Genomic DNA, 23056 nt, shown 5'->3' with positions numbered 1-23056 from the left:
AATTTTGAGCTGAGTGTATACGTTGCCATCAAGTGTTTGAGAACGCTCTGAAGTAGACTGGTGTTGTATAAAATCATAAATTTTAGAAGCCCCAGAAGTGTTTCTTCCTGTCTCTGACCTCGTCGATCTAGGCATTATGAAAATATTAATAGCAAATTAAACGTCGAATCTACGATAATTATGTGTGTACCTTATCTTGGTAGAACATCTAGTTCAGTATATAAAAATCTTCAGAGTGCTACTTTGCGTGTATGAGTTCTAACGGATCACCCCTAGATTAAAAAATCTGATGTGGACATCACATGACTTCTTTGTACCCCTATTAAATTACATATACATATTATTTTAAATATGTATATGTAATTTAATTATTTATTAATAACAATAAAAAAATTATATATATATATGAAAAAAAAACAAAAAACAGAAGTTATTAGTGAAGTAAAATTTTATGTACTTTTAAAAATGTGTATATGTAGTATAATAGGCATTATTACTTATGTGCATATGTAATAGATTTGGTGAAACATCTGATTATAATACTAACTGAAAATTATAATTTACAATCGTATTATTTTTGGATTTTTTAGTTTAATTTCTATTTAATTTTATTTAATTATTCTGGAATTTCTGTTTAACTTTATATACATTAAAGTTAACTACAGAGTAACTGAAAAATAGATCCTCACAAGAACAACATATATACTGAGGCAAACACGCCCGATCTTTAATAAACTGCAAAAAGTTCTTATCTTTTAGTTCATTACTCCTCTGATTTGTCGGACGATATTCTCCCTAAGTCGGAGTCGATCTTCATTTCGTTTACTTGTTTTTTGTTGCCAATCATTTAATCGCTCTTTCGTTTGATATAATTCTTCCGATCTTAATTTATATGTACTGTCTATAGTTTCAGCAATTGTGTAACTGTCCACTTTTTTTTAAAGAATTGGAAGATCGTATCGCACTTTCAAATGAAATAAGTTTAAATGTAGTGCAGCAAAAAATGTATATGTAATTTAATAGATGTACAAGGAAGTCATGTGGTTTTTTGACATCAGATCGTTTTTTGCAACATAATATTTTTTTCATAGATTTTACAATAATTTACTAATAAAAAATAAAAAATAAAGAGATTTACATTCAGAAACGTGATGCTTTTAAAAGATTATTTTACCATAACGGTTGGTTTTAAAGAAGAGTTACAGCGATGAGAAATATAAACTATTACTGGAATAACGAGTACAATTTACAATTTAATTTGTAGTTCAAAAGTGTGCCTCATTTAACATAGTGTGCACACCAGATCTAATATACATGAAACTATTAGTTTATATAAATTATATGTAATACATGTTTTAACATAGTTCAGTTATTATAATGCAAAGCATTTCTACTCTACCGAGTACAACCTATTATTTTTAACATACTCGCATAAAGAGAGTTATGTTTTTATATCATGACGAAATAAAAGAAGAATACAGGAAGAAATGAAAGAAGAAATTTGAGATGGCAAAGTTTACGTTAAAAGTTCCGGAAAGGATGTTAAGTTTACTGGAATCAATGATCAAGTGTCTATCCATCTGTAAATGTTATAACGATAAACAAGAACATATGTATACAACTTTTATGACCGAATAAAACAGGAACAGACTTAATATAATGACCGTTTTTATTACTTTTGTGGTAAAGATTTTTATAACATCCGGAAATTTTGACATTTAAAAAAGTATATTCCTATCATTATAACATAAATAATGCCTTTTATTACAGGATACTGGAAAAAAATAAAAAAATAAATAAAAAAATTTGAAGAAGAGTTTGTTCAAATTTTAAAATTCAGATTAAATATAAAACAATATACAATTTATATAAAATAAAAAAAAATAGTTTTATTTTAAATTTCACTATTGTAACAACACACTAAATTATATAAAAAAATAATTTTTTTTATTTAAAATTGTAAATAAATCAATATTTCATTACATTAATATATTTAATGTGTATCAATACCACTTAATATGATTTAAATCACATTAAGTTCTATTACAGGAATAAAATATTCATTCTACTGATAATGGATCAATATAAATTATTTGTTGACATTTTAATTGAGAAATCAGCAAGGAAAGAAATGATTTAAGAGGTATCATACATTAACAGTAATCTATAAAATTCTAAATAGTAAAATGAAATTATGACTAATAATTATTTTATTTATATAGTAATTGAATATTTATTTTAGAAATAAAAGTAATTATCATATACTTATTTTATTTATAAAATAAAATTATATTCCAAAAATAAATGTATTAATAAAATTTTATTTGTTAAAAATTTATATTAAAACTGCAAGAAATTAAAAAAAAAAAACTATAGAGAAAATCTTTTCTTATAACTTCCATGATTTAATTTCTAGAACTAGTTATCAAACGGAGAAATATAAAATTATCATTTAACAAAATTAGTTTTCTTTAAAGACTGAGTCCCGGCGGATGGGGTCCCGGGAACGGCAATGCCGAGCCCGGTTACCCCCGCCTATGAAGTTAGAGGCAGGGAAATTAAAATAAGAAGATCCAGAACCGGCGGGCCGACCTGCCATGCCGGCAGGCGGGAAGGCCCATTAGAGTCGCAAGGACACGCCCCGGGACTGAGTCATGCTTGACTGCAAATCCAGGGTTGTAGGAAAAAAAATTTTCTTTAAAGTATATTCCAAAAAAATGTGTTAGTTAATTTAGGTTATTACAATATATATAATTGTTATGGTGGAATCAATTAGAGTTTTTATTGGTATAAGATTAAACATATTGAATTTTTCAATCCTGTCTTGAGCTCAGAGTAAATTATTTTAAAATAATTAACCTCCTTAGAAAGTCCTTCGTACTACATCAACACACACGCACACACACACACACACACACACACAAAGTTAAAACTACTTTTAAACAATATTACTTTAATAAAATTAAAAATTTAAACTGGATAAAGGTGACCTATATGAATTTATTTATTAAAAAACAAAAAAAAGAAGAGAATAATAATTTAAATAGATTAAATTAATATAGGTTGAAATATTAAAATGTAAACGGTAGATTCCATTAATATAATTGAATATTCAAATTTACTGAACTGAGTAAATAACTGTGTTCTGACGAATAGTAATTGATTGAATTCAGTATGGAACTGACAATCATTAAATTAAAATTGAAAACCAACAACGCACTTTAGAAACTACTTAAATGTATTGTTTGTCATCATAAAAATAAAATAAAAAAAAAAACATTACATTATTATTTATCTGTAAGTCTTTAAGTTACCGTTGAAGGTTGAAAATATCTTTCTGATAGTTCATAAAGTAACGTATATGTCTTCGTTAAATTATTGTAGCTTAAAAATATCTTAAAGATAAAATGTAAAAACTATTTTTATTTTTTTTTTTTAGAAAAAACGTTATTTTTATGAAAAAAATGAAATGTACAATTAAAAAATATTAATCTACAATAACAGTTTATAAAACTGAAATATTTTCCACATTGTCTTAATTTTTGGTGTTTTATTTATAATTGAAATAAATTTTTCTAAAATCTCTACTTATACTCAGTTAATATCAATCAACATTAAATATTCAAGCCGATTGAACTGTTGCACAGAGATGTAATAGCAAGTACTTTCTATAAAAAAACAGCTGATTAAAGATAAATTTGCTTGAATCTACGTGTCAGGTGTTTCGTAACTGAATGTACATTTAAAAAAAAAAACCAAAAAAAAAACAGTTTTAAATCGATATTATAAGTATTTGATAGCGTAGAATGTAAAATGTATAACAACATTTTATAAGCACACCAATATAGACTTAATAAAAAAAAAAACATCACACTGTTTCCGTATACCATGAAAATGTTAAAAACCTAATCATAATTTCCAATAAAGTAGTCTGGAAAAAATTCACAACAGAATCAGCAGAGAAATTGCTTGCTAACAAGATCATAAAAAATGCTGCTCCATTTAGTCTCAAAGATCTAAAATATATATATATATATATATTTAACCGGAAATGTTCGTATGTGTGTTCACTGTAGAATAAAAAAAAACTGGACCAATTTACGCGCGGGAAAATGGGAAAACGGGAAAGGGAAAAAGGGGAAAATGGTAAAAGGGAAAAGGGGGAAATATGGAAAGAAATAGGGGACCAAAGAAACAGAGAAATAGGGAAAAGGGGAATTCGGTTAAAAGAGAAAGGTTAAATTTTGTGAAGTCCCGTAATGTTAAGTTTTTTATTGTTTTAACAAACTTTCAATTGTGTTTATTTAATCTATATATACTTAAATCTAGCAATAGCGAAGCACTGCCGGGTCAGCTCGTATCTTATAAAAAATAATAATATACGAGCACTTACAGACACATGTACCACGCGCCCCCATGTAAGACTCACACAAAGGTTTGGAAAATTGAAATAAGTAAAGAAAAGAAATATTGTTAATTTTTTGCATTTTATCAACAAAATCATTTTAGAAGATTGAAAGTACAACATTTCTTATCTGCATAACATCAAAAAATCAGTCTGTACTCTAAATATTTAATTAAAAACATAAAAATTATAGCAAGTATTTACTTTTAATTACTGTCATCAGTTTTCGAGTTTCCATCATTCGTAGAATTTCAATTATCTTCTAAATCATTAACCACAATCAATCGTCCTCCCTTCTGTCGAGAACATTCGAAATACAAGTCTTGAGCGATTTTAAAATCAAATCATCGGTACACTGACTAAGCCGCAATAATCCACTCACAAATCTCTATCAAAAACGGTTTTTTTAATTTTACAAGATATAGTCTCGTGTGTTGGTTGGCTATCCGGTTTGTGCAATGTTTACGGAGTTTGGTTTTGATTGGTTTTTAACCCATCAGGTTGATCTAGTGATGAACGCGTCTTTGCAAATCAGCTGATTTGGAAATCGAGAGTTCCATCGTTCAAGTCCTAGTAAAGGCTTTTATACGGATTTGAAAACTAGATCGTGGATATCATATTTCTTTGGTGGTTGGGCTTCAATTAACCACACATCTCAGAAATGGTCGACCTGACACTGTACAAGACTGCTGTTCACTTATACTCATACATATCATCCTCGTTCATCCTCTGAAGTAATACTTGACGGAAATTCCCGGAGGCAAAACAGGAAAAAGAAAGGTTTTAAATGGTTGGTTTTCACAGATAGTTAGAGATTGAAGAAAATAGATGTCAAATTATATATGGGTAGAACTTTTTCCCGTCCAAAAGTATTGTCGACATCACCGAACAACGTTGTTTTTCGTAACCGGCAATTTTTTTTTTTTTTTTGAGCAATCTTTGCACCTATGTACTCAAATATTTTTGGTGATGACATTTCGAAAGTTACAGGTGTCTGATCCCCATTTCCGGTTTAATTAGGAAAAGATTGTTCCTTTTTCGTAAATTTATGACATACATTTGAATCTTTGTCATTTTATCTTCGTATTTTTCTGTTAGTTTCTGGTACTTCTGTCGTCCTTCTTTGAACAGAAAATATATGTCAGCAAAGAAATCGGCGTATTCAGTTAAGGCTAGCTTTAAATTCATCATTATCGAAATTTAATTCAGAGGAGATTTCCAGGGATTACATCAGACAGATTTATATAGAAATTGCCTATCCAAATTGACATACATTCCTTACATGCGCTACAAGTTTTCTTCTTTTATCGGATATTTAATGTTTTTCCGCTGTTTTGTTCTGTTTTGTTTTTATTGACTAAGGGGAATTCGTTTTCTTTCTTTCGTCACTCACTAATGCAGGAGTTAGTTACATCAAATTTTCTGCCTGACGCAGAAAATTTATTGTACAAATAGTGAATGGAATTAGAATCCACTCATGCGATTTTTAACACAGAAATTATTATTTTACATTCTGCTGGACATATGTTTTATCTATTATAACGTAGTATTAATTGCAGTATCCTTAATAATGTTCTTATAGCTAAGTGTAGTACACATTACCAATTTACGTGCTTGGAAGGATGATGGTTATTGACCTAGCATAACATTTACTCTGCACTTGTAACCCATATTATGAAATAAATCATTTAATTTCTGTAAATTAAAGTAATCATTTTGAAATTAAATAAATTCTCTCTAATTTACAATGTAATAATAAATTACAAATATTATTTATTAATTATTGAAGGCATTACAATGTTAAAATGCAATTAATTAAGTATAAATAAATTATTTATTCCAATTGAAATTGGAATTTTAATAATTATTTTAAAATAATGATAATTTATCTATCGCGTATTATTTAAGTTGTTATTATTATATTACATTATTAATTGAATAATTTATATTGCTAATATTAATTTATTATGTTTACATGAATAATAAGATGACCAAATATAATGCTACCCTTCACTAAACGTCAACTTTCAATAAAAAAAAAAAATTGACGCTAGAACGGTATAAAACCGAAACAAAAATATATAAATATTCTGCAAATCTAATTCGAAGAAATTACTAATGGAGCTAAATATAAAAGAATAATATATTTATGTTTAATAAAAAAAGAATTAGGTGTAAATAAATATTTTTTCGGACAAATAATTACTAATGTTTAACAGGGAGGATATATTTTTGGGGGGTTTGGTAATTAATAATTTTTTTTTAAATAATAAAAATCTGTAGAATAATTTCTATAATAAAAATAACTGAAGCTAATGGATTTAAATTTTAATTATTGTTTTAAGCAGCTGTAATTTTCAAATTAACATTTTTCAAAAATCATTTAAACGAAATTTAAATTTTCATTTGAATTTAGAAATATTGAATTTTTTTATCATATTTTGAGCTATTAAAATCAATTTTTGTTAAGAAACATTTCAAAATTACAATGAATAATATTTTACTTCTTATCTATTTAATTTTTTTTAAATGTAAGGGTCACTGTGAAATTAAACAAATTTTATATCATTTATGAATGTAAATATAATTATGATTTGTAATAATGAATCAAAAATATTATTTATTAATTGCTGAAGGCATTAAAATACAGGGTTATCGTAAAAGAATGGTGAGGTTTCAGTAATTCATAGGAAGATTGTAGAGAAATTTCTAGATGTTATATTGGTATCCCTGAAAGCCTCCAACCCAAAAGTTTATTTATCAGCAGTTGTAACCACAACGTCAGTTCTTGTATTGTTCTTGCGGTGAGTTTAGTGAGTTACTATGTTCTCGGATAAAGACAAAGCAAAGTGTGTTTTATTGATACCTGGATTAAAATCCGTAATTTTAGTTCAACGTGCGTTTCGACGTGAATTCGGAAGAGATCCACTACACAAAAATAACATAACACGTTGGTTCAAACAATTCGAAGAAACCGGATCGGTTAAGAAACAGAAATCAACCGGCAGACCAAGTGTACCAGACGAAACGGTTGAACTAATTAGACAATCAGCAATTAGAAGTCCCGGGAAGTCCATACCCCGTCGAAGCGTCGAATTAGGTATTCCAAAATCAACAAAGTTCACTAAGTTTTACATAAAAAACTGAAATTACACGCTTATAAAATCCAGATACTGCAGGAATTGAAACCCGATGATGGTGTAAAACGTTACAATTTCGCTGTTGAAATGTTGGACAGAATAAGTGAAAACGAATCATTTTTAGATGATATAATTTTTACAGACGAAGCTACATTCCATGCGTTAATAGACACAATTCACGAATATGGGGCTCTGAAAACCCACACGCAATTATTGAGAAACAACGCGATTCGCCTATAGTTAATGTTTGGTGTGGTGTGATGAATAAATCGTGTAATAGGGCCTTTCTTCTTTGCTGAAAAAACAATTAATGGAGTTGCGTATCTTGACATGTTAACCAATTATTGCTTTCCTCAGCTGGATGAACTCGAAAACATTCATCAACTTCATTTCCAACAAGATAGTGTTCCCCCGCACTTCAATGCATTGGTCACGGACGCTTTGAACGAAAAATTTGGAGATCGATGGATAGGCCGGCAAGGACCCGTACTTTCGCCTCTAAGGAGTCCAGATCTGACACCTTGCGACTTTTTCTTGTGGGGGGTACATTAAAAGCGTTGTTTATACACAAAAAATTCGCGACCTAAACCGCTTAAAAAACAGGAATAATGAAGCAATGACAACCATTAACAAAGAAATGTTAACTAATGTTTGGAGAGAAGTTGAGTATCGTTTGGACATTTGTCGAGCGACTAAGGGCGCACATATTGAAATTATTAATTATGTAAAAAAATGTTTGAGACGACAAATTTAAAAAATAAAACACATAAACTGTAAGTAATTCTGTTTTAATTTAAACCATGTTCAAAACCGCACCGTTCTTTTATGATAACCCTGTACTTAAATGCAATTAATTAAGAATAAATAAATAATTTATTACAATTAAATAAATAAGTTAATTTTTTTTGACTACATATATTCATTTCCTAAAAATGCTAAATTCGTAAGTTTAATTATCTAAAACCTTAGGATTTTGTTTATTGTTTCAAAATAATTTACAATCGGTACCATTTAAATAAACCTTTAGTAAATTGGATTTCAACCCAAATCACATGATAAGAGCCTCAGCGAAACTCCTCAGCATTTAAACTCTACTATAATAAAAACTTTTATACAAGTGTGTACAATTACCAACACTACTAGACTAATAAAACTACTACTAGCTACACTACTCAACACTACTAGAACAACAGAAAGCAAAGATATAATAATAAGAAATACAAGAAATATGAACCAATGTAAAAAAAAAAAAAAAAAATAGAAACTATATGAAACAAATGTGAAATTAAGATATATATATATATACAAAAGATATATACATAATATAAACACAATATACATATCCAAGGTTACTATAGATCCATTAAGAAACTTTAGTGACACTTAGGTCTGGAACGTGTAGTCGGTTCAACCTTCATATAGTAATTTCCATTACTTAGTAGATTTGCTGTCAAGTAATTTGTGTGGCAATTAAGCCGAAGTTCGTACTTTGAACTGAAACGCTGTATTTCTTTCCGCACTGACCATAATTCTAAAAAATCCTGGATCTCATTGTCCTTTCTAAACCAAGATCCTCTGTTGTACAACTCGCTAGTTTATTCTAAAACCGTAGTAAGATGTCGACACTGCCTCTGCTTGCGGTGCTCCATAGCTATAGTTACATTTACTTGAACTTTATCTCAAGTTGACTTTTCTTCTCTGTTGTAGAAACAGTAGGTAAGTCACCTCTCCTCATCGTGAATTTTACATGGTTCGATTTTGTTTGGTGAACGCGTGTTCTCAATGTACTAACAATCTTTTGATTAATCCAACTCAAATTATAGTCTATTCGATGGTGTAATTGGGGTGGCATCAACTGCAAAAATAGCTGTGTCATCTGCAAAGGAAGCGACAGTAACCTTGTCTGTAGTCGGAAGTAAAGATGGAATATAACACCGGTTCCAAGACAGAGGTAAGAAACTCCCAACTTAATTTCGCAGAACGTGGACAACTTCTGGTTATATTTCACCTGACAGAACGTCCTTCGAAAGGCCAGGGTGCCAGACCTTGTCAAAGGGCTGTTAAATGTCTAAAATGGCTGCTGAAGAGTATTTTTTCTCTTCGAGCATTTTTCTGATTACGTTTACGAGCCCGTGTTTGTTCGATAGTGGAATGCCCACAACGGAAACTGAACTGATGGTCAGGGATTACACGGCCATGTACCAAAACACATCCTCCGAAGGATCAATTTTTCGAATACCTTCGATAGAATAGGTAACAGGCCCATTGGCCTGTTTGAAGTCACATCGTGTACCAGTTTGCCTGTAGCAGATGGCTACACTGGCTTAGCGCGCAAACAGTTGAAGTGTTCCTATCTTTAGTGCAATCAACAGTCCTATGTCCTTCACGGCATTTCACACGTCGATAAGGCCGCATACAATTATTTTTCGTATGGCTGTATTGTTCGCAGCGCATACACTTCACCTGTCCTGGAAACCGTCTAGGCGTCTCGATGACCACCCTACAATTGACAATATATTTTATCCCGTACACATCCTTGTTATCTCTCAGCTCAAGATTTACAATGAATGTTGATAATGGCTCTTTTGTAATTCGGGTTGACAATGCTACGGACTGAATGTCCGTGCCTCTGAAGTTCTTCTCTGATAACCTTAATTGGAACAGAGAAATGTAGGTTTTTCAGTAGGATACGAAATACTCTTTTATCCGGCTTATTTGAGTCCTTCCGATCGGTTTCCACATTGGTATTCTCCATCGGGAGATTTTGAAAACGATTCGTTGCGGGTAAATCACTAGTTGATACATAATACTGTGATGAGTTACGTTCACAGAAACCCGACACAGTCTGCCATGATATAGGTATTACATGTGGGTCTGTACTGTAAGTTTCGGTTTTTCTGTTGTCAGATACATCAAATACAATATCATTCCTGGTAAGTCTGCGTCGAGACTGTTTTCTTGAATCCTTATTTGAAGCCGATTAGGATTCAAGCTGTTTAGACGACGTTGCACCGGAATTACCGGTTGCCTACCCATTCTCATCGATGGGCACAGCTGAAGCTCTTACTGGAGATATAAGGGACCCAAAGATCGATTCAACATTGAGAAAAAAAAATGTCTATCAAATAACATAAAGTACTATTTTATATCATACCCTTATAACTCGAGTAATCCAACATTCTAGAATAATATATTGAAACAAATAAAAGCTAAAAAAAAATAGCAAAATGTGAACAAAACTTTTACTTAAATCGGCCGGCTACTTTTATATAAGAATAGGATTAAATTTATGATGATAATATTTATAACTTTTTACCTTTAAACAAACTATTTTAACCTTTTTCATTATTATTATTTTTTTAATAAGAAAATAATTAAAACAATAAGTAAACAGTAAGAGTAATAACGGTAAAAGCAAAATTTTAAACTTAATTAAAATTCCAAGGAAGTTCAACGATATTGTTTTCACTTTTTTTGTAGTAGAAAACTATATACATATATTTTTTTACTACACAGCAACTAAATAACTTTTGTTTTAATTTTTTCTTGTTGTAATTTTAAAGATATTGAAAGAAGTTTTATAACATTATTAAAATATAATATTTTACTTTTTTTAATTTTTATTTCGTTGTACGAAGTAAAGGAAGATCGCGAAAAATTTCGGTTTTCAATGGAAATATCCGTTTTGACCATCCCTGAATCCATTTTGACTAGTTTCGGTGTGATGTCTGTCTGTACGTACGTACGTACGTACGTATCTCGCATGACTCAAAAACGATTAGCCGTAGGATGTTGAAATTTTTGATTTAAGACTGTTGTAACATCTAATTGTCCACCTCCCCATTTGACTGAAATCGACTGAATAAAAAATTTTTTTTTCTTAACTGGAGTAATAAGCTCTCATTGAGTGCTTTTCAACAATATATCTTAAGTGATACTTATTTTCATTGGTTCCAAAGTTATAGCCATATTAAATTTTAATTAATGAAATATTTGGATCATACAAGGGGAAAACACATCGTTTTGAATCCGACTTCATTTCGTTTTTTTTTATTAACTTTTTTTTAAATTTAAATATATTGATTTATTAATAATTATTAACCTCTGATTGTAAAAAGATTTTTACAATAAATAATAATTTAATAATAACAATATCAGAAGTTACTAATGAAATAAAATTGATGTACTTTTCATTTTAAAAAAATATGTGCATATGTAATTTAATATGTGTAAAAGGAAGTTATGCGGTGTCCACATCAGATTTTTTAAACATTTGAAAATAACGACGATCTTTTCTAATACAATTTTGCAGTTTTTCACTCGTGGTGTTGCAGTAATTAATTATTCAAATAGCATCTTTTTTAAGTTTTTTTTTTTTTTTTTTTTTTTAATTTGTTTAATTAATATAACGTTTTTGTCAAAGATATAATGCGTTTTAGAAACCAGATTTTTGATGTAATGAATGGTTTGGAAGTTATAACAAAAGAATTGTTTTGGAATAGAAACAATTTAAAAGAATTTCTCCTTTCAACTAACATATATTTTACTTTTACTTTAAGTTTAGGTCCTGTTAAAAACAAATAATTTCAGAGACAACTGTTTTCATCGCTGCTTTATTTTATTTACTTTTTTCTAGTATTTCATTTTTATGTATCTGTTACAAACAGAAATATACTAAACTATAAAAATTATACAACTAGTATCGTAAAACAACTTACTGAAAAGATTAATACATAATAGTTGCTCTTCAAGAAAAATAAATAAGCAGAACGAATGTCAGAGCGCAAATAGCAGAAGTAAGATTGTACAGCTGGTCTTGACAGTGTGTAAAATGAACGGTTTTTGGCCTGCTTGTTTAAAGTGTACGATGTTCGGTGTACACAAACCGACAAGGAACTCGATGTAACTCGACATTGTATGCGAGTCATTGCATCCTTTAAACGAATCTAATGTCTAGCACCATCAGTTATTTACAGTACTGTTCCTACTATTTGCTTTCACCTCCACTAAAATATTTCTGTACTATTTACGGTACGTTGTTCTTTCTTTATAGGAAAGAAGAAACAATTTTGAAATATAATTTGATATATAAATCTGAAACATACTAGAGTGTAATATAAAATTAATATAATTCCAGGACAAGAGTTATTCTATATATGTAGTTTTTTAAAAATACGGTACACGGAAAATGAAGACATTATTAGTAATTTATCATTACAAACATACAATTTTTTATTATTATTTCCCAAATGTGTACGTTGAAATTTCTTCAACTAGTAAGAAATAAGAAACCCCTCTTCCAGATCAATGAGATGTGACATGTAATTGAGATGTAGTCGTATACAGACTCAAGCCGACCTTTTCTGAGACGAGTGGTTAATTGAATCCGAACGACCAAAGTGCCACAGTACTACTCTAGCAGTAGTACTACTGCTCTAGTAGTACTACTAAGTCCCAACCACCTGTGTGCTTTCGGGAACGCTTCCTATCGACCTCACAGCCAGATACAGAACTGACAGGTTTTTAGGGAGAGCAGAAAATGAAGTCAGGGAAGACATCTATAGAATCTGGTAGGAAAGATGGGTGGAGACTGAAGTGGCTGGAACTCTAATTCCCGATATATTAGGATGGATTAACAGGCGGCGTGGAGAAACGGACGATTGGATCACCCAGTTCATGACGGGACATGGGTGCTTCAATGGTTATCTTCATAAGGTGGGAAAAAGGAATGAGCCCACATCTACCGAAAGAGACTATGGACTTCATGCTTAGCAGTGAGGAAAACTGGAGGAAGGTTGCTGAATACATAAAGACAATGTTAACACAAAAGAATGTAGATGAAAAAAGGTTGGGTTATTAGTATGTTAGGTTGGGTGGACAGCCTCAGCGGTGAGAGCCAGCATGCTTAGGTGTGCTGGTTTCGATGATCCGCTGAGGACTCCATGGGGTATGTTGTTAGGATAAGAGAGTATTACAAAAGATCCTGGGGCCACATCACGACTTGTAGGTATGATGTGGCTCCGTAAAGGACAAAATAGTGAATAAAAAATCTCAAAAGAGTCACCGGTAGGCCTGACCTGCCATGCCGGTATATAGCCGGTAGGTGGGGAGGGCCTATTAGAGTAACGGACACTCCCCTGGGTGGCGTAATGCCACCAAGTCGGTCCGCCCAGGGGAGTAGAGATAAAAAAAAAAAAAAAACCACCAAATTACATCAGTATCCAGACTTGTTGGTATTCAAATCCGTATAAAAAACTAAGATTCGAATCTCAGCACCTTCGACTTCGAAAATCAGTTGTTAAACGACTGATATGGAAGGATGAGTTAACCACTAAACCAGCCCGGTAGTGTATATATAAATATATATATATATATATATATATATATATATACACTATTACTTATCTACATATTAATTGAATCATTTAGAACCGACACAATAAAATATTAGATATTAATGTTATGCTTTGCAATCACAAATTCTTAATCGTAGAAAAACAATCAAAAAATCTTTCTTTTTTTTGTGAATTCCTCTATTTACTTACAATCGGCTTCTACAATGAAGCCGTAAGCAAGTCCTTTGACTGATCATCACGTGAAAGAGGACCACCCAATGATAATCCTAAAGTAATACAAAAACAATAGAATAACAACAAAAAAAAAAATAGTATAACATTTGATAGTGCCTTTTGAATATCTAGTCAACATTCGTTCGTTAGTCTATATCGTTCATTGTCTATGTCAATATCAACTTATTTAGATAGTAATTAAATTTAATTTCATTATCTATAAAATATCAATTTGTATTATCGTAATATATGTAAAAACAAATTTTGATATTAAAATCAAAGGTAATGACAACTATTTACATGTTTAACAAAGTTTTGATTGTTTGAGGAATACTGAATTTCGATATCCATATCGACTTCTTCCGAAAGTTATCATGTTTTTTAACTAAATTAAATATCATTGTCAAATATGGTGGCAACGATCCTCGAGAATTCATCCTCACGTGAGTAGAGTAACACTTTGTAGATTTTTATATCCTCAACTAAGAAATTCCATTAGGGTTAGCCATACACATAATCGGCATAGATTCGACTTTCAGTTTGATTTTATTATTTTCATAACGACTACGTCGGCGAGTTGACACATAGAAAGAACTTCTAATGATACTAGAATTTATGATCGTAAAAAACGTGAATCTACCCCAGAGTTTCTCAACGTTTTATAATACTCTTATGTGATCATATGTAATGAAATTTTATTTTATTAAATAGTTCTTATTCTTTTAAATTAATTTAGGTTATCCGTTAGTTTTGAATAGCGATAACTCTGAGATCATCAGTCCATACATAATTACTAAAATGGTACTTCAAATTTTTAAAGTTCTATATACATAAAACGCGGGCAAAGCCGAGAGAGGGGGGTGGTTGAAGTTTATATATTTATTTTCTTAAAGAAAAAATTATAAAATAAAAAAATAGTAAAATTTTGTATTATTTAGAGTAGCTGTGTTTTAACTTATCATTGATCGAGTGAATCGATGTTCTGTTTTAACATGAAATTTTACTATTTCATCTGTTAATGTTCGTGATGCAGTTAAGACCAAACGCATTTTCCAATCTTTATGAGATTTTACAGTAAGCTTCCTTGCTAACTGGTGAAAAGAAAGTCATATATATATGTATATATATATATATATATATATATATATATATATATATATATAACCGATTTTCCATAAGATTTTCCGTTTCAAAATAGTGGTTGCTAAGAAAGATCATAGACAGGGTTAATGGAGGGAAAAATTTCCGCTGTCGACTGCCGCTGCTAGTTGGCTGAATGCTTATTCTATGCTACATCAGAAACCTCTGTTAACTTTTAGTCTATATATTATTGGTTATGAGTATGATACAAGTCTCTCTACATTTTACTTCATCTTTTAGTTTAACATTTGCATAGCGGAGCCTTTGGAAACTACTTACAATAATGCTAATACAGTAAGATTATTCTTGGTAGTGAACTGATAAAATAATCATAGTCTTTATATGATAATTACGATCAACAATTCATATTTCTTTTCTTTTTTATTTTTATTTTTTTTAATATGTTTTATTTATAGTCGCATCAACAATTAACGTAACTACCAACTGTAGTGCACTGGTAAATATACCGGTGTACTTGCAGTCTTGAATAAACTCAAGTACAAAAGGCCGACCATTCCTGAAACGTGGTTAATTGAACCCCAGACACCAAAGAACATTACCGGTATCCACGATCTAGGATTCATACGTGAATAAAAACAATTACCTTTACTAGGATTTGAACCTAAGACTTTGAACCCTTGACTTCAAAGTCAGCTGATTTACGATGACGTGTTTTACCACTAAATCAACCCGAAGGGTTAATGTAATTTATTTGATCATTAACTTTGTCAGTTCAATTTCTTTTTACAGCAATTCTATAAAAATTTAACTGAAAAATGAGTGAGTTATGTAATATTCACGTAATTACAAATAAAAAACAGTTAAAATTAGCTTAATGATAACATGTTAGGCTAATACAACAAAAAAATTAATTTTTAAAAACATTTAAAAGTCTTCTCTAATGGTGATAACAATCGGTAACCATTTTCATTCTTATAAAGCCTCATTAAGAAACAGAGTGGACAAATTTCTCAATATTTTTTCATTCTCCCATAAAATCTATTCAAAAATTTATTACTTTATACTTTAATATTATGAGTTGGGCATGCTATACACTTATTTTAATAAGGAAACATGAAATTATACTTGTAGATCATTATTAAGAATATAAAAATCTGTAAATTAACTGCAGATTATGTATTTACCTTGACAATGGCTATGGTTAAGGCAGTTAGTAGAGGGAAAGAAATAGATGTAGTATTTCTTGATGTAAGAACTGCTTTGGATACAGTTCAAGACAGAAATTATGAAAAGCTCTAGAAAAAATTAGAGCCTCAGGTATAACGACTACCAAAACTAAATCTTTGAATCGAAAATTGTCGTGGAAGCTGTTGGAATAGGAGGTGAAAAATCAGCAAGATTTAGTAAAGTGTGAAGCAGGGAGATAGTTTGAGGCCGCTTCTGTTTATTGTGCTGACGAATGGCATTATAAGGCAAAGTGCAAGAGGTGAAGAAAGAGAACGCATTGGAAACTGGAGAATGAGACATATGTACATCCAATCACTTGTGTATGTGGGTGAATAGTATTTTTAGCAATGAATCAGGAGGACTTATATAATTCAATAATTGAATGCGCTAGTGCTTTCTAATAAAGAGGTCTGGAGATGAACTCTCAGAAGAGTGAGGTGATGTGAATGACGAAACGGAAGGATAAATAGGGTTTCACTACAGAGTGGAATGGAGCAGTTAAATAGTTTAAAGTACCTAGGAAGAGTGATTTTTTCAGATGGAAAGATTAATGGGAAAGTTAATTATGAGTAAGTAAGGCTAGCTAGGTTTATTACCAGCTGAGTAATACGCTAATAGATAAACGGGAAGTTAGCTGGAAAACCAAGATGAAAATTTACAACATGATATTTCAAACGGTTTTAATGTACACTATAGAATCTGAAATTTCCGGAAAAAACATAAGAGTAGGCTGACAGCAGCGGAAATGAAATATCTGAGACAGGTGCAGCAGAAAACAAATATGATAAAAGCAGGAACACTATCTTAAGAAGTCATTTGAAGCACAGCCATTGTTACAGAAAGTTGGAAAAGAGAAATTTGTGATGGTTTGGTCAGGTGGTGAGAAGGAACAAAGACAGAAGGCCGAAAATGATGATGGTGTCAAGACCAAAGGGAGTACATGAAAGAGGATGGCCGACAGTGGATTGGGAGGAGTACATAGCTGGAATTTTCAATGAGAGGGGAAAAACTTTTCTGGAGAGAAGAAAGAACGGCAACGGACCGAAAAGAATACTAGAGATAGCTAGGTGAACCCACACCTTAACAGAAAAAGATAAAGAAGAAGAAGACGAGATTAAATTATACGTGAAAATAAGTCAAACCTTCGTCAAAGATTGGATTCAAGACCAGCTTATTTAGAAGCTATTACACCAACTGACAAACAGGAGTATATTCAATCCCCTTTATAGACAATCTACCATACGAATTTCATGACTGCAGGCTCTTAATTTTATTCCTGAGATAAAAACCAGACAGAGGTTAACACACAATTACATACATCTATATACATACATGAATTCAGAATTATTTACCACTTTAGTATTTATAAAGAAACATCAAATTTCCTTAAATACTGATATATATATATATATATTACACCATTTTTTCAATGATCTTTACAAAAAAAACTTGAGGTTTAACAAATCAATTGAAAAGATTCCTTCTGCCGAAAATCATTTTAGTATTACGTCAGCACTTAACTGCTAATTATAAAATCCTTATCCACTTGGATAAATATAAATACCGTAAACTATTTTAAAGCAAATTTATTTTATTTATTTATGTAAGTTTGGTCAAAGTTCAACTTCTATTTATAAATATCATTACCTAATGCACTCGTAAAAACTATTAATAAAAAAAGTTAATTAAGTGATTCATTAAATTTTTATTATATTTAGTAAAGCAATCAAAATTAAACCATACCAATTATCAGGGTATATTAAAACACTTTCAACTCTAAACTACTAATCCTTTACCTGATCAATTTTCAATCAGGATACAAAACTCGCTCCTAAAAATAGAAATTAAAAATTAAATTTTAGTAATCAAGTACTTTATTTTAATTTTCATAAATCACGTTGATACTATAAATACTATGTATACAATATATAACATTCTACGTAAATAAAATAACAGTGATACTATAAAATACATTGTTTTATTCGTAACGATTTTATACAGGTATATCCTGCACAGAAAGATGAATTCTAGATTATAATTAACCTAAAATGCATAAAGATTTTATCCATAACTTATTTCAAAGCATTTTTGTATATACAGAGTGTATCACGAAATTCTTCCGGGACTTTTATAACCTATGCTAATCGTGAAAATAATAGAAAAGTTCTTATAAACAACTGTTCTAAAATGTTTCTACCCACTCTGCATACAATGAGTTTTATTTAAGTTAATTCGAAAAATCAAAATATTTTCATTCATCTCATCCTCTGAAGCAATATCTAACAGCGGTCCGGAGGTTAAAAAAAAAAAAATTAATTCACTTACTTATGACTGATGAGCAATATCAAGTAGGAACTAAAATTGATTTCTTGTAAAAGTTAAGGTTTCAAATTTCGTTTTAATCTGTGAACTGCAAAGAATGCAGTATTTTGTTTAGTTTATTCGCTATAATTAATGTTTGTATATAATTTTATTTCTGGTTATTACGAATTATTTTGTATATCCCAACGCCTGTTTGACATTTTCATGATTAAGAATGAAATAATTGTGTTCATCACATTCATTACAGTTTAATAAGGATAAAATTTGAAAAAAAAAATCAATAGAATTTAGAAGAAAGTCAAGAAAATGATAAAAATTCTTGAATTAAATTAATCAAGTGTCCGTTGTATCTAAATTAACCATCTTTGTTTCTACACACAAAAGTAACTCGAAAAATTTAAGGAATAAGTTGCTGTTTTCCTGTTTTGAAAAACTATATCATTTTACTCAACAAATTGCAAACAATGATCCATTTTTTTTTTACTGGTGAAAATGTTAAATTGATTTACAACAAGCAATTTGTACAAAGTTCATTTTATTCAACTTTTAAATTGAATCAACGTTGATTACAATTATTACAATATTTAAAAACATTTTTCAATTTATTCGTAAAGTCTACACTCAATGGCATTCCATGTTTTTATCTGTTTATTTTCAGAACATATAAATGACAACATATGTTGAGTAATGTCATCATATCCTTAAACATCATAAATCTGTAAATTTTATATGTTACTAGCACACCCGGCAATGCATCGCTATTGCTAGATTTGAGTATATACTCGTTCATAGATTAAATGAACACAATTGAATGTTTGAAAAAATATTAAATAAGTATACGTTACACAACTTCACACAATTTAACCTTTCGCTTTTTCTCTAATTCCATTTCCCCCCCGTTCCCCTGTTTCCCATTTCCTTTTCCTCCTTCTCACGCAAGTAAATCGGTTCAGTAGTTTTTTAGTTTATAGCGGGCACACATACGAACATTTCCTTTGATATATGTAGAAGAAAATCTGTTTGTATATTTGTTTGGTTGTTTCGTAAATATCTCGACACCGGTGCCACCTAGCGGGTATAGTTTTGCAAAACTTTTTCTTTTCACTTAACTAATATATATTCTGAACATGAGCCAAATCGGTCTGTAAATACAATTTTTCTAAATATTTCAACCCCAGCGCCACCTAGCGGGAGCAGTTTTCTCTAAAATATTTCTTTTTACGTAACTAATACATTTTCTGAATGTGAGACAAATCTGATCATAAATAAAATTTTCAAAATATCTCGATCCCAGCGCTACCTAGCGGGTCCAAACTTATTCAGAAACCTTCGTGGGCGTGCGCAGAACAACTCACGAAAGTTTCATCGCTATCGGATGAACGGTTTAGGAAGGCATAAGAGACATACAGACAGACAAAAATTCATTTTTATATATAACTAAGTATAACCTTTATAGCGATTAATATTTGTTTCATAAATTCCAATAATAATTTACATAAACTAATTTCTCTAATTGTTTTCTCTAGTTCTCTTAAGTTTGGTTCAGCACATCGATGCCCGTCATTTTGGTAACAGGTGTATTTATATAATTAAGCTTTAAACTGTATAAAACAATAATTTTCACAATGGGAATTTAGAATTACAAAATCTACATGAATAACTTTTAAAAACTTTTAATGTTATTTATCTCTCACGACACTGTTATTAAAATGTATCAGCACCAAAATATATATACAATATACAAAAATACACTTATTTTATAAATTTATTATAAGTATTTTTTAACAGAAAATAATACAGCTAACCATAAAAAAATTTAATATCTTTTTACTAGGAAAATAATTTTTTTACAAATTTTTAACTGCTAATCAGAATACAAAAATTTAATAGGCAATATTATTTAAATATCTGCTCCTATTTCAGAAAAGCAAGCTGCTATATTCATCTGTAAATTTTTTGAGTTTTAGTATGAGTTTTTATGTAAATACAACATAAAATTTTACCTATTTATTTATTTTTACGTAATTCTAGTATTATTTTAAATAAATGATGCAAATTTTAGCTTTTGACCTTTCAGTAGTTTTCGATTTATAAGATGAACAAAATAAAGAAAATACTGTTATCACCGTGCACTCTTTAATACTAGTACGTGGCGGAGTGGTAGCATCTCAGCCTTTCACGGGGAGGTCCCGGATTCGAGTCCCGGTTAGGGGTTGGCATTTTACATACGCTAAAAAATTCCATTTCCCTATCCCATGCATAAGGTTCAAGCTTATTTGGCGATATCATTAAACAAAACCAAATAATATTTATTTTTTTTTCATTATTTTAAATATTAATTGATATTTGTAAGATGGACAAATATTGATCCGGAGTTTATAAACCTGTAAGCAGAAGGTTTTGTGCGAATCCCGCTAAATTAAATATTAATGCTGAATTAGAAAAAAAACGTATTTCAATATTCCGTACACGATTATGGAAAAACTACATGTTTATTTAATTTTATTTGATCGTCAATATTGCTATTACATCTGGTAGTTAATCTTGGGGACTAAGCCATCTGAAAAATGAATTTAAAATCCGTTATATATTTTTTTAATCAGCAGTCAAGTTTCTAAATGAAATTTGTAAAGAAAAGTGCATATGAGTAATTAAAAAAAAACTTTAAAAATAGCTTAAAGTAAAATATGTATTAATACAAATGAGTTTCACGGTTCTAAAATCAGGCATCATTTTTCGTTGTACAGAGTTTAGTAATTAACTGAAAATGTACAAAAAAAAAACATTACTTTCAAAACTGTTACATTTATATTAAAATTCAAAGCTTTTCAAAATATTTAATATTTCAGATAGATACTAATATTGCTGGTTCATATTTCCAGCAATTTTTATCCATCGAGCATTTTAAATAGCATCCTTTATTACTTTTTTAAAAATTGAATTTCGGAAATCTGAAAATAACCTCTATGTGTTGAAAAATCTTATTTGGTAAAATAAAAAAGTGTTATTTTAATGATAAAAACGCAGCTAACAGCCAACGAAGAGTTTATTCATTAATATTATCAAAATTATTCAGTTTTAAGGTTTTATTTAATTCCATTAAACAATTGAAAACTGTTAAAATACAATATATTACAATCAAAAATACCAAAACATACCCACATACACACACAGTTATATGAATACAAACACACAGAAAGCTGAAAATGAAATGCGTTGCAATAACAGAAAAAAAAAACAGTGCAAATAAATAACTCTTGATTTATTTAAAGTAGAACGGAAGTGATATTCCCCTTACTCCGAAATAGAGAAAACAATGAGAGTTTTTTTTATTTACCGCGTTTATTTCTCTTTTATACGATAGGAAATTACAACTGCACGCTACTGCCTCTGCTCCTTTCCATTAATTTTTTCAAAAAAAAAATAACCGTCGATGATGATGACAATGATAATAAAAATAATACAATTCAATAATTAATAATGGGTGTCCAGAAGGTAACTGAAAAATAATTTACCGAATAAAAAATTGATAAGCTCAGCTTTCAAGTCTACGATAAAATACCGTATAATTAAATTATTTGAATGTTGTGTAACATAGTAATGATATAATAGAGAGTAGATACATTTGAATGAGCTATACAATAAAACATTATAAAAAAAATGTGATTTATAAAATTAACTTTTGTTTTACTAATGGGATGATTTATTAATACTTTATTAAACAATTTTTTAAATCAAATAATAGTGTTTTTCAATTACGAATTATAATTATTTATTAGATTGTGCTTTATCTTTACTAATTACTTCAAAACCCATCTCATAATAATAAAAGAGTGATGATAATCTCATCTAAAAAAATATTTGATGAAAAATATTGAGTTTTTAAATTTTAAAAACGAAAAACACTTTACAAATGTTTACACCATTTTGATGAACATTATTCGAAAATGGTGCATTTTATACACTAGACAACTAGTGCAATTTATAATCGCTTTTATTAATCTATAAATGCCTCTCTCTCTCCCCCTACACATACACACATACACACACACACAAATAAATAAATTTTATTGTAAATTTTTATAATTTCCTTAGATATTACAAAAAAAATTATTGTACTATTTAAAATATACTGGAATGATCTCAAGAATACTGAATTTATAATAAATGACATGCCAGTAAAATGTACGACAGAGACGAGGATAATAAAAATGTAGAAATGTTTTCTACAGATAGAGATAGTGAGAGTTAGAAATTGTAAAAAGGACAAAAAATACAGTCGGACTTTTTTC

The 23056-nt window shown here is 29.8% G+C and overlaps 1 protein-coding gene across 1 annotated transcript in view; it reads right to left on the bottom strand.

Annotated features, from left to right (window-relative positions):
• The window catches only part of Tmtc2 (Transmembrane O-mannosyltransferase targeting cadherins 2), a 1137584-nt gene that overhangs the window by 275961 nt on the left and 838567 nt on the right, over positions 1-23056 (bottom strand). The gene's annotated exons all lie outside the window — the stretch shown is intronic.

Source organism: Lycorma delicatula, chromosome 6, assembly GCF_047948215.1.
Source record: "Lycorma delicatula isolate Av1 chromosome 6, ASM4794821v1, whole genome shotgun sequence".
NCBI classification, from domain to species: domain Eukaryota; kingdom Metazoa; phylum Arthropoda; class Insecta; order Hemiptera; family Fulgoridae; genus Lycorma; species Lycorma delicatula.
This window is presented reverse-complemented; position numbering and strand designations above follow the sequence as displayed.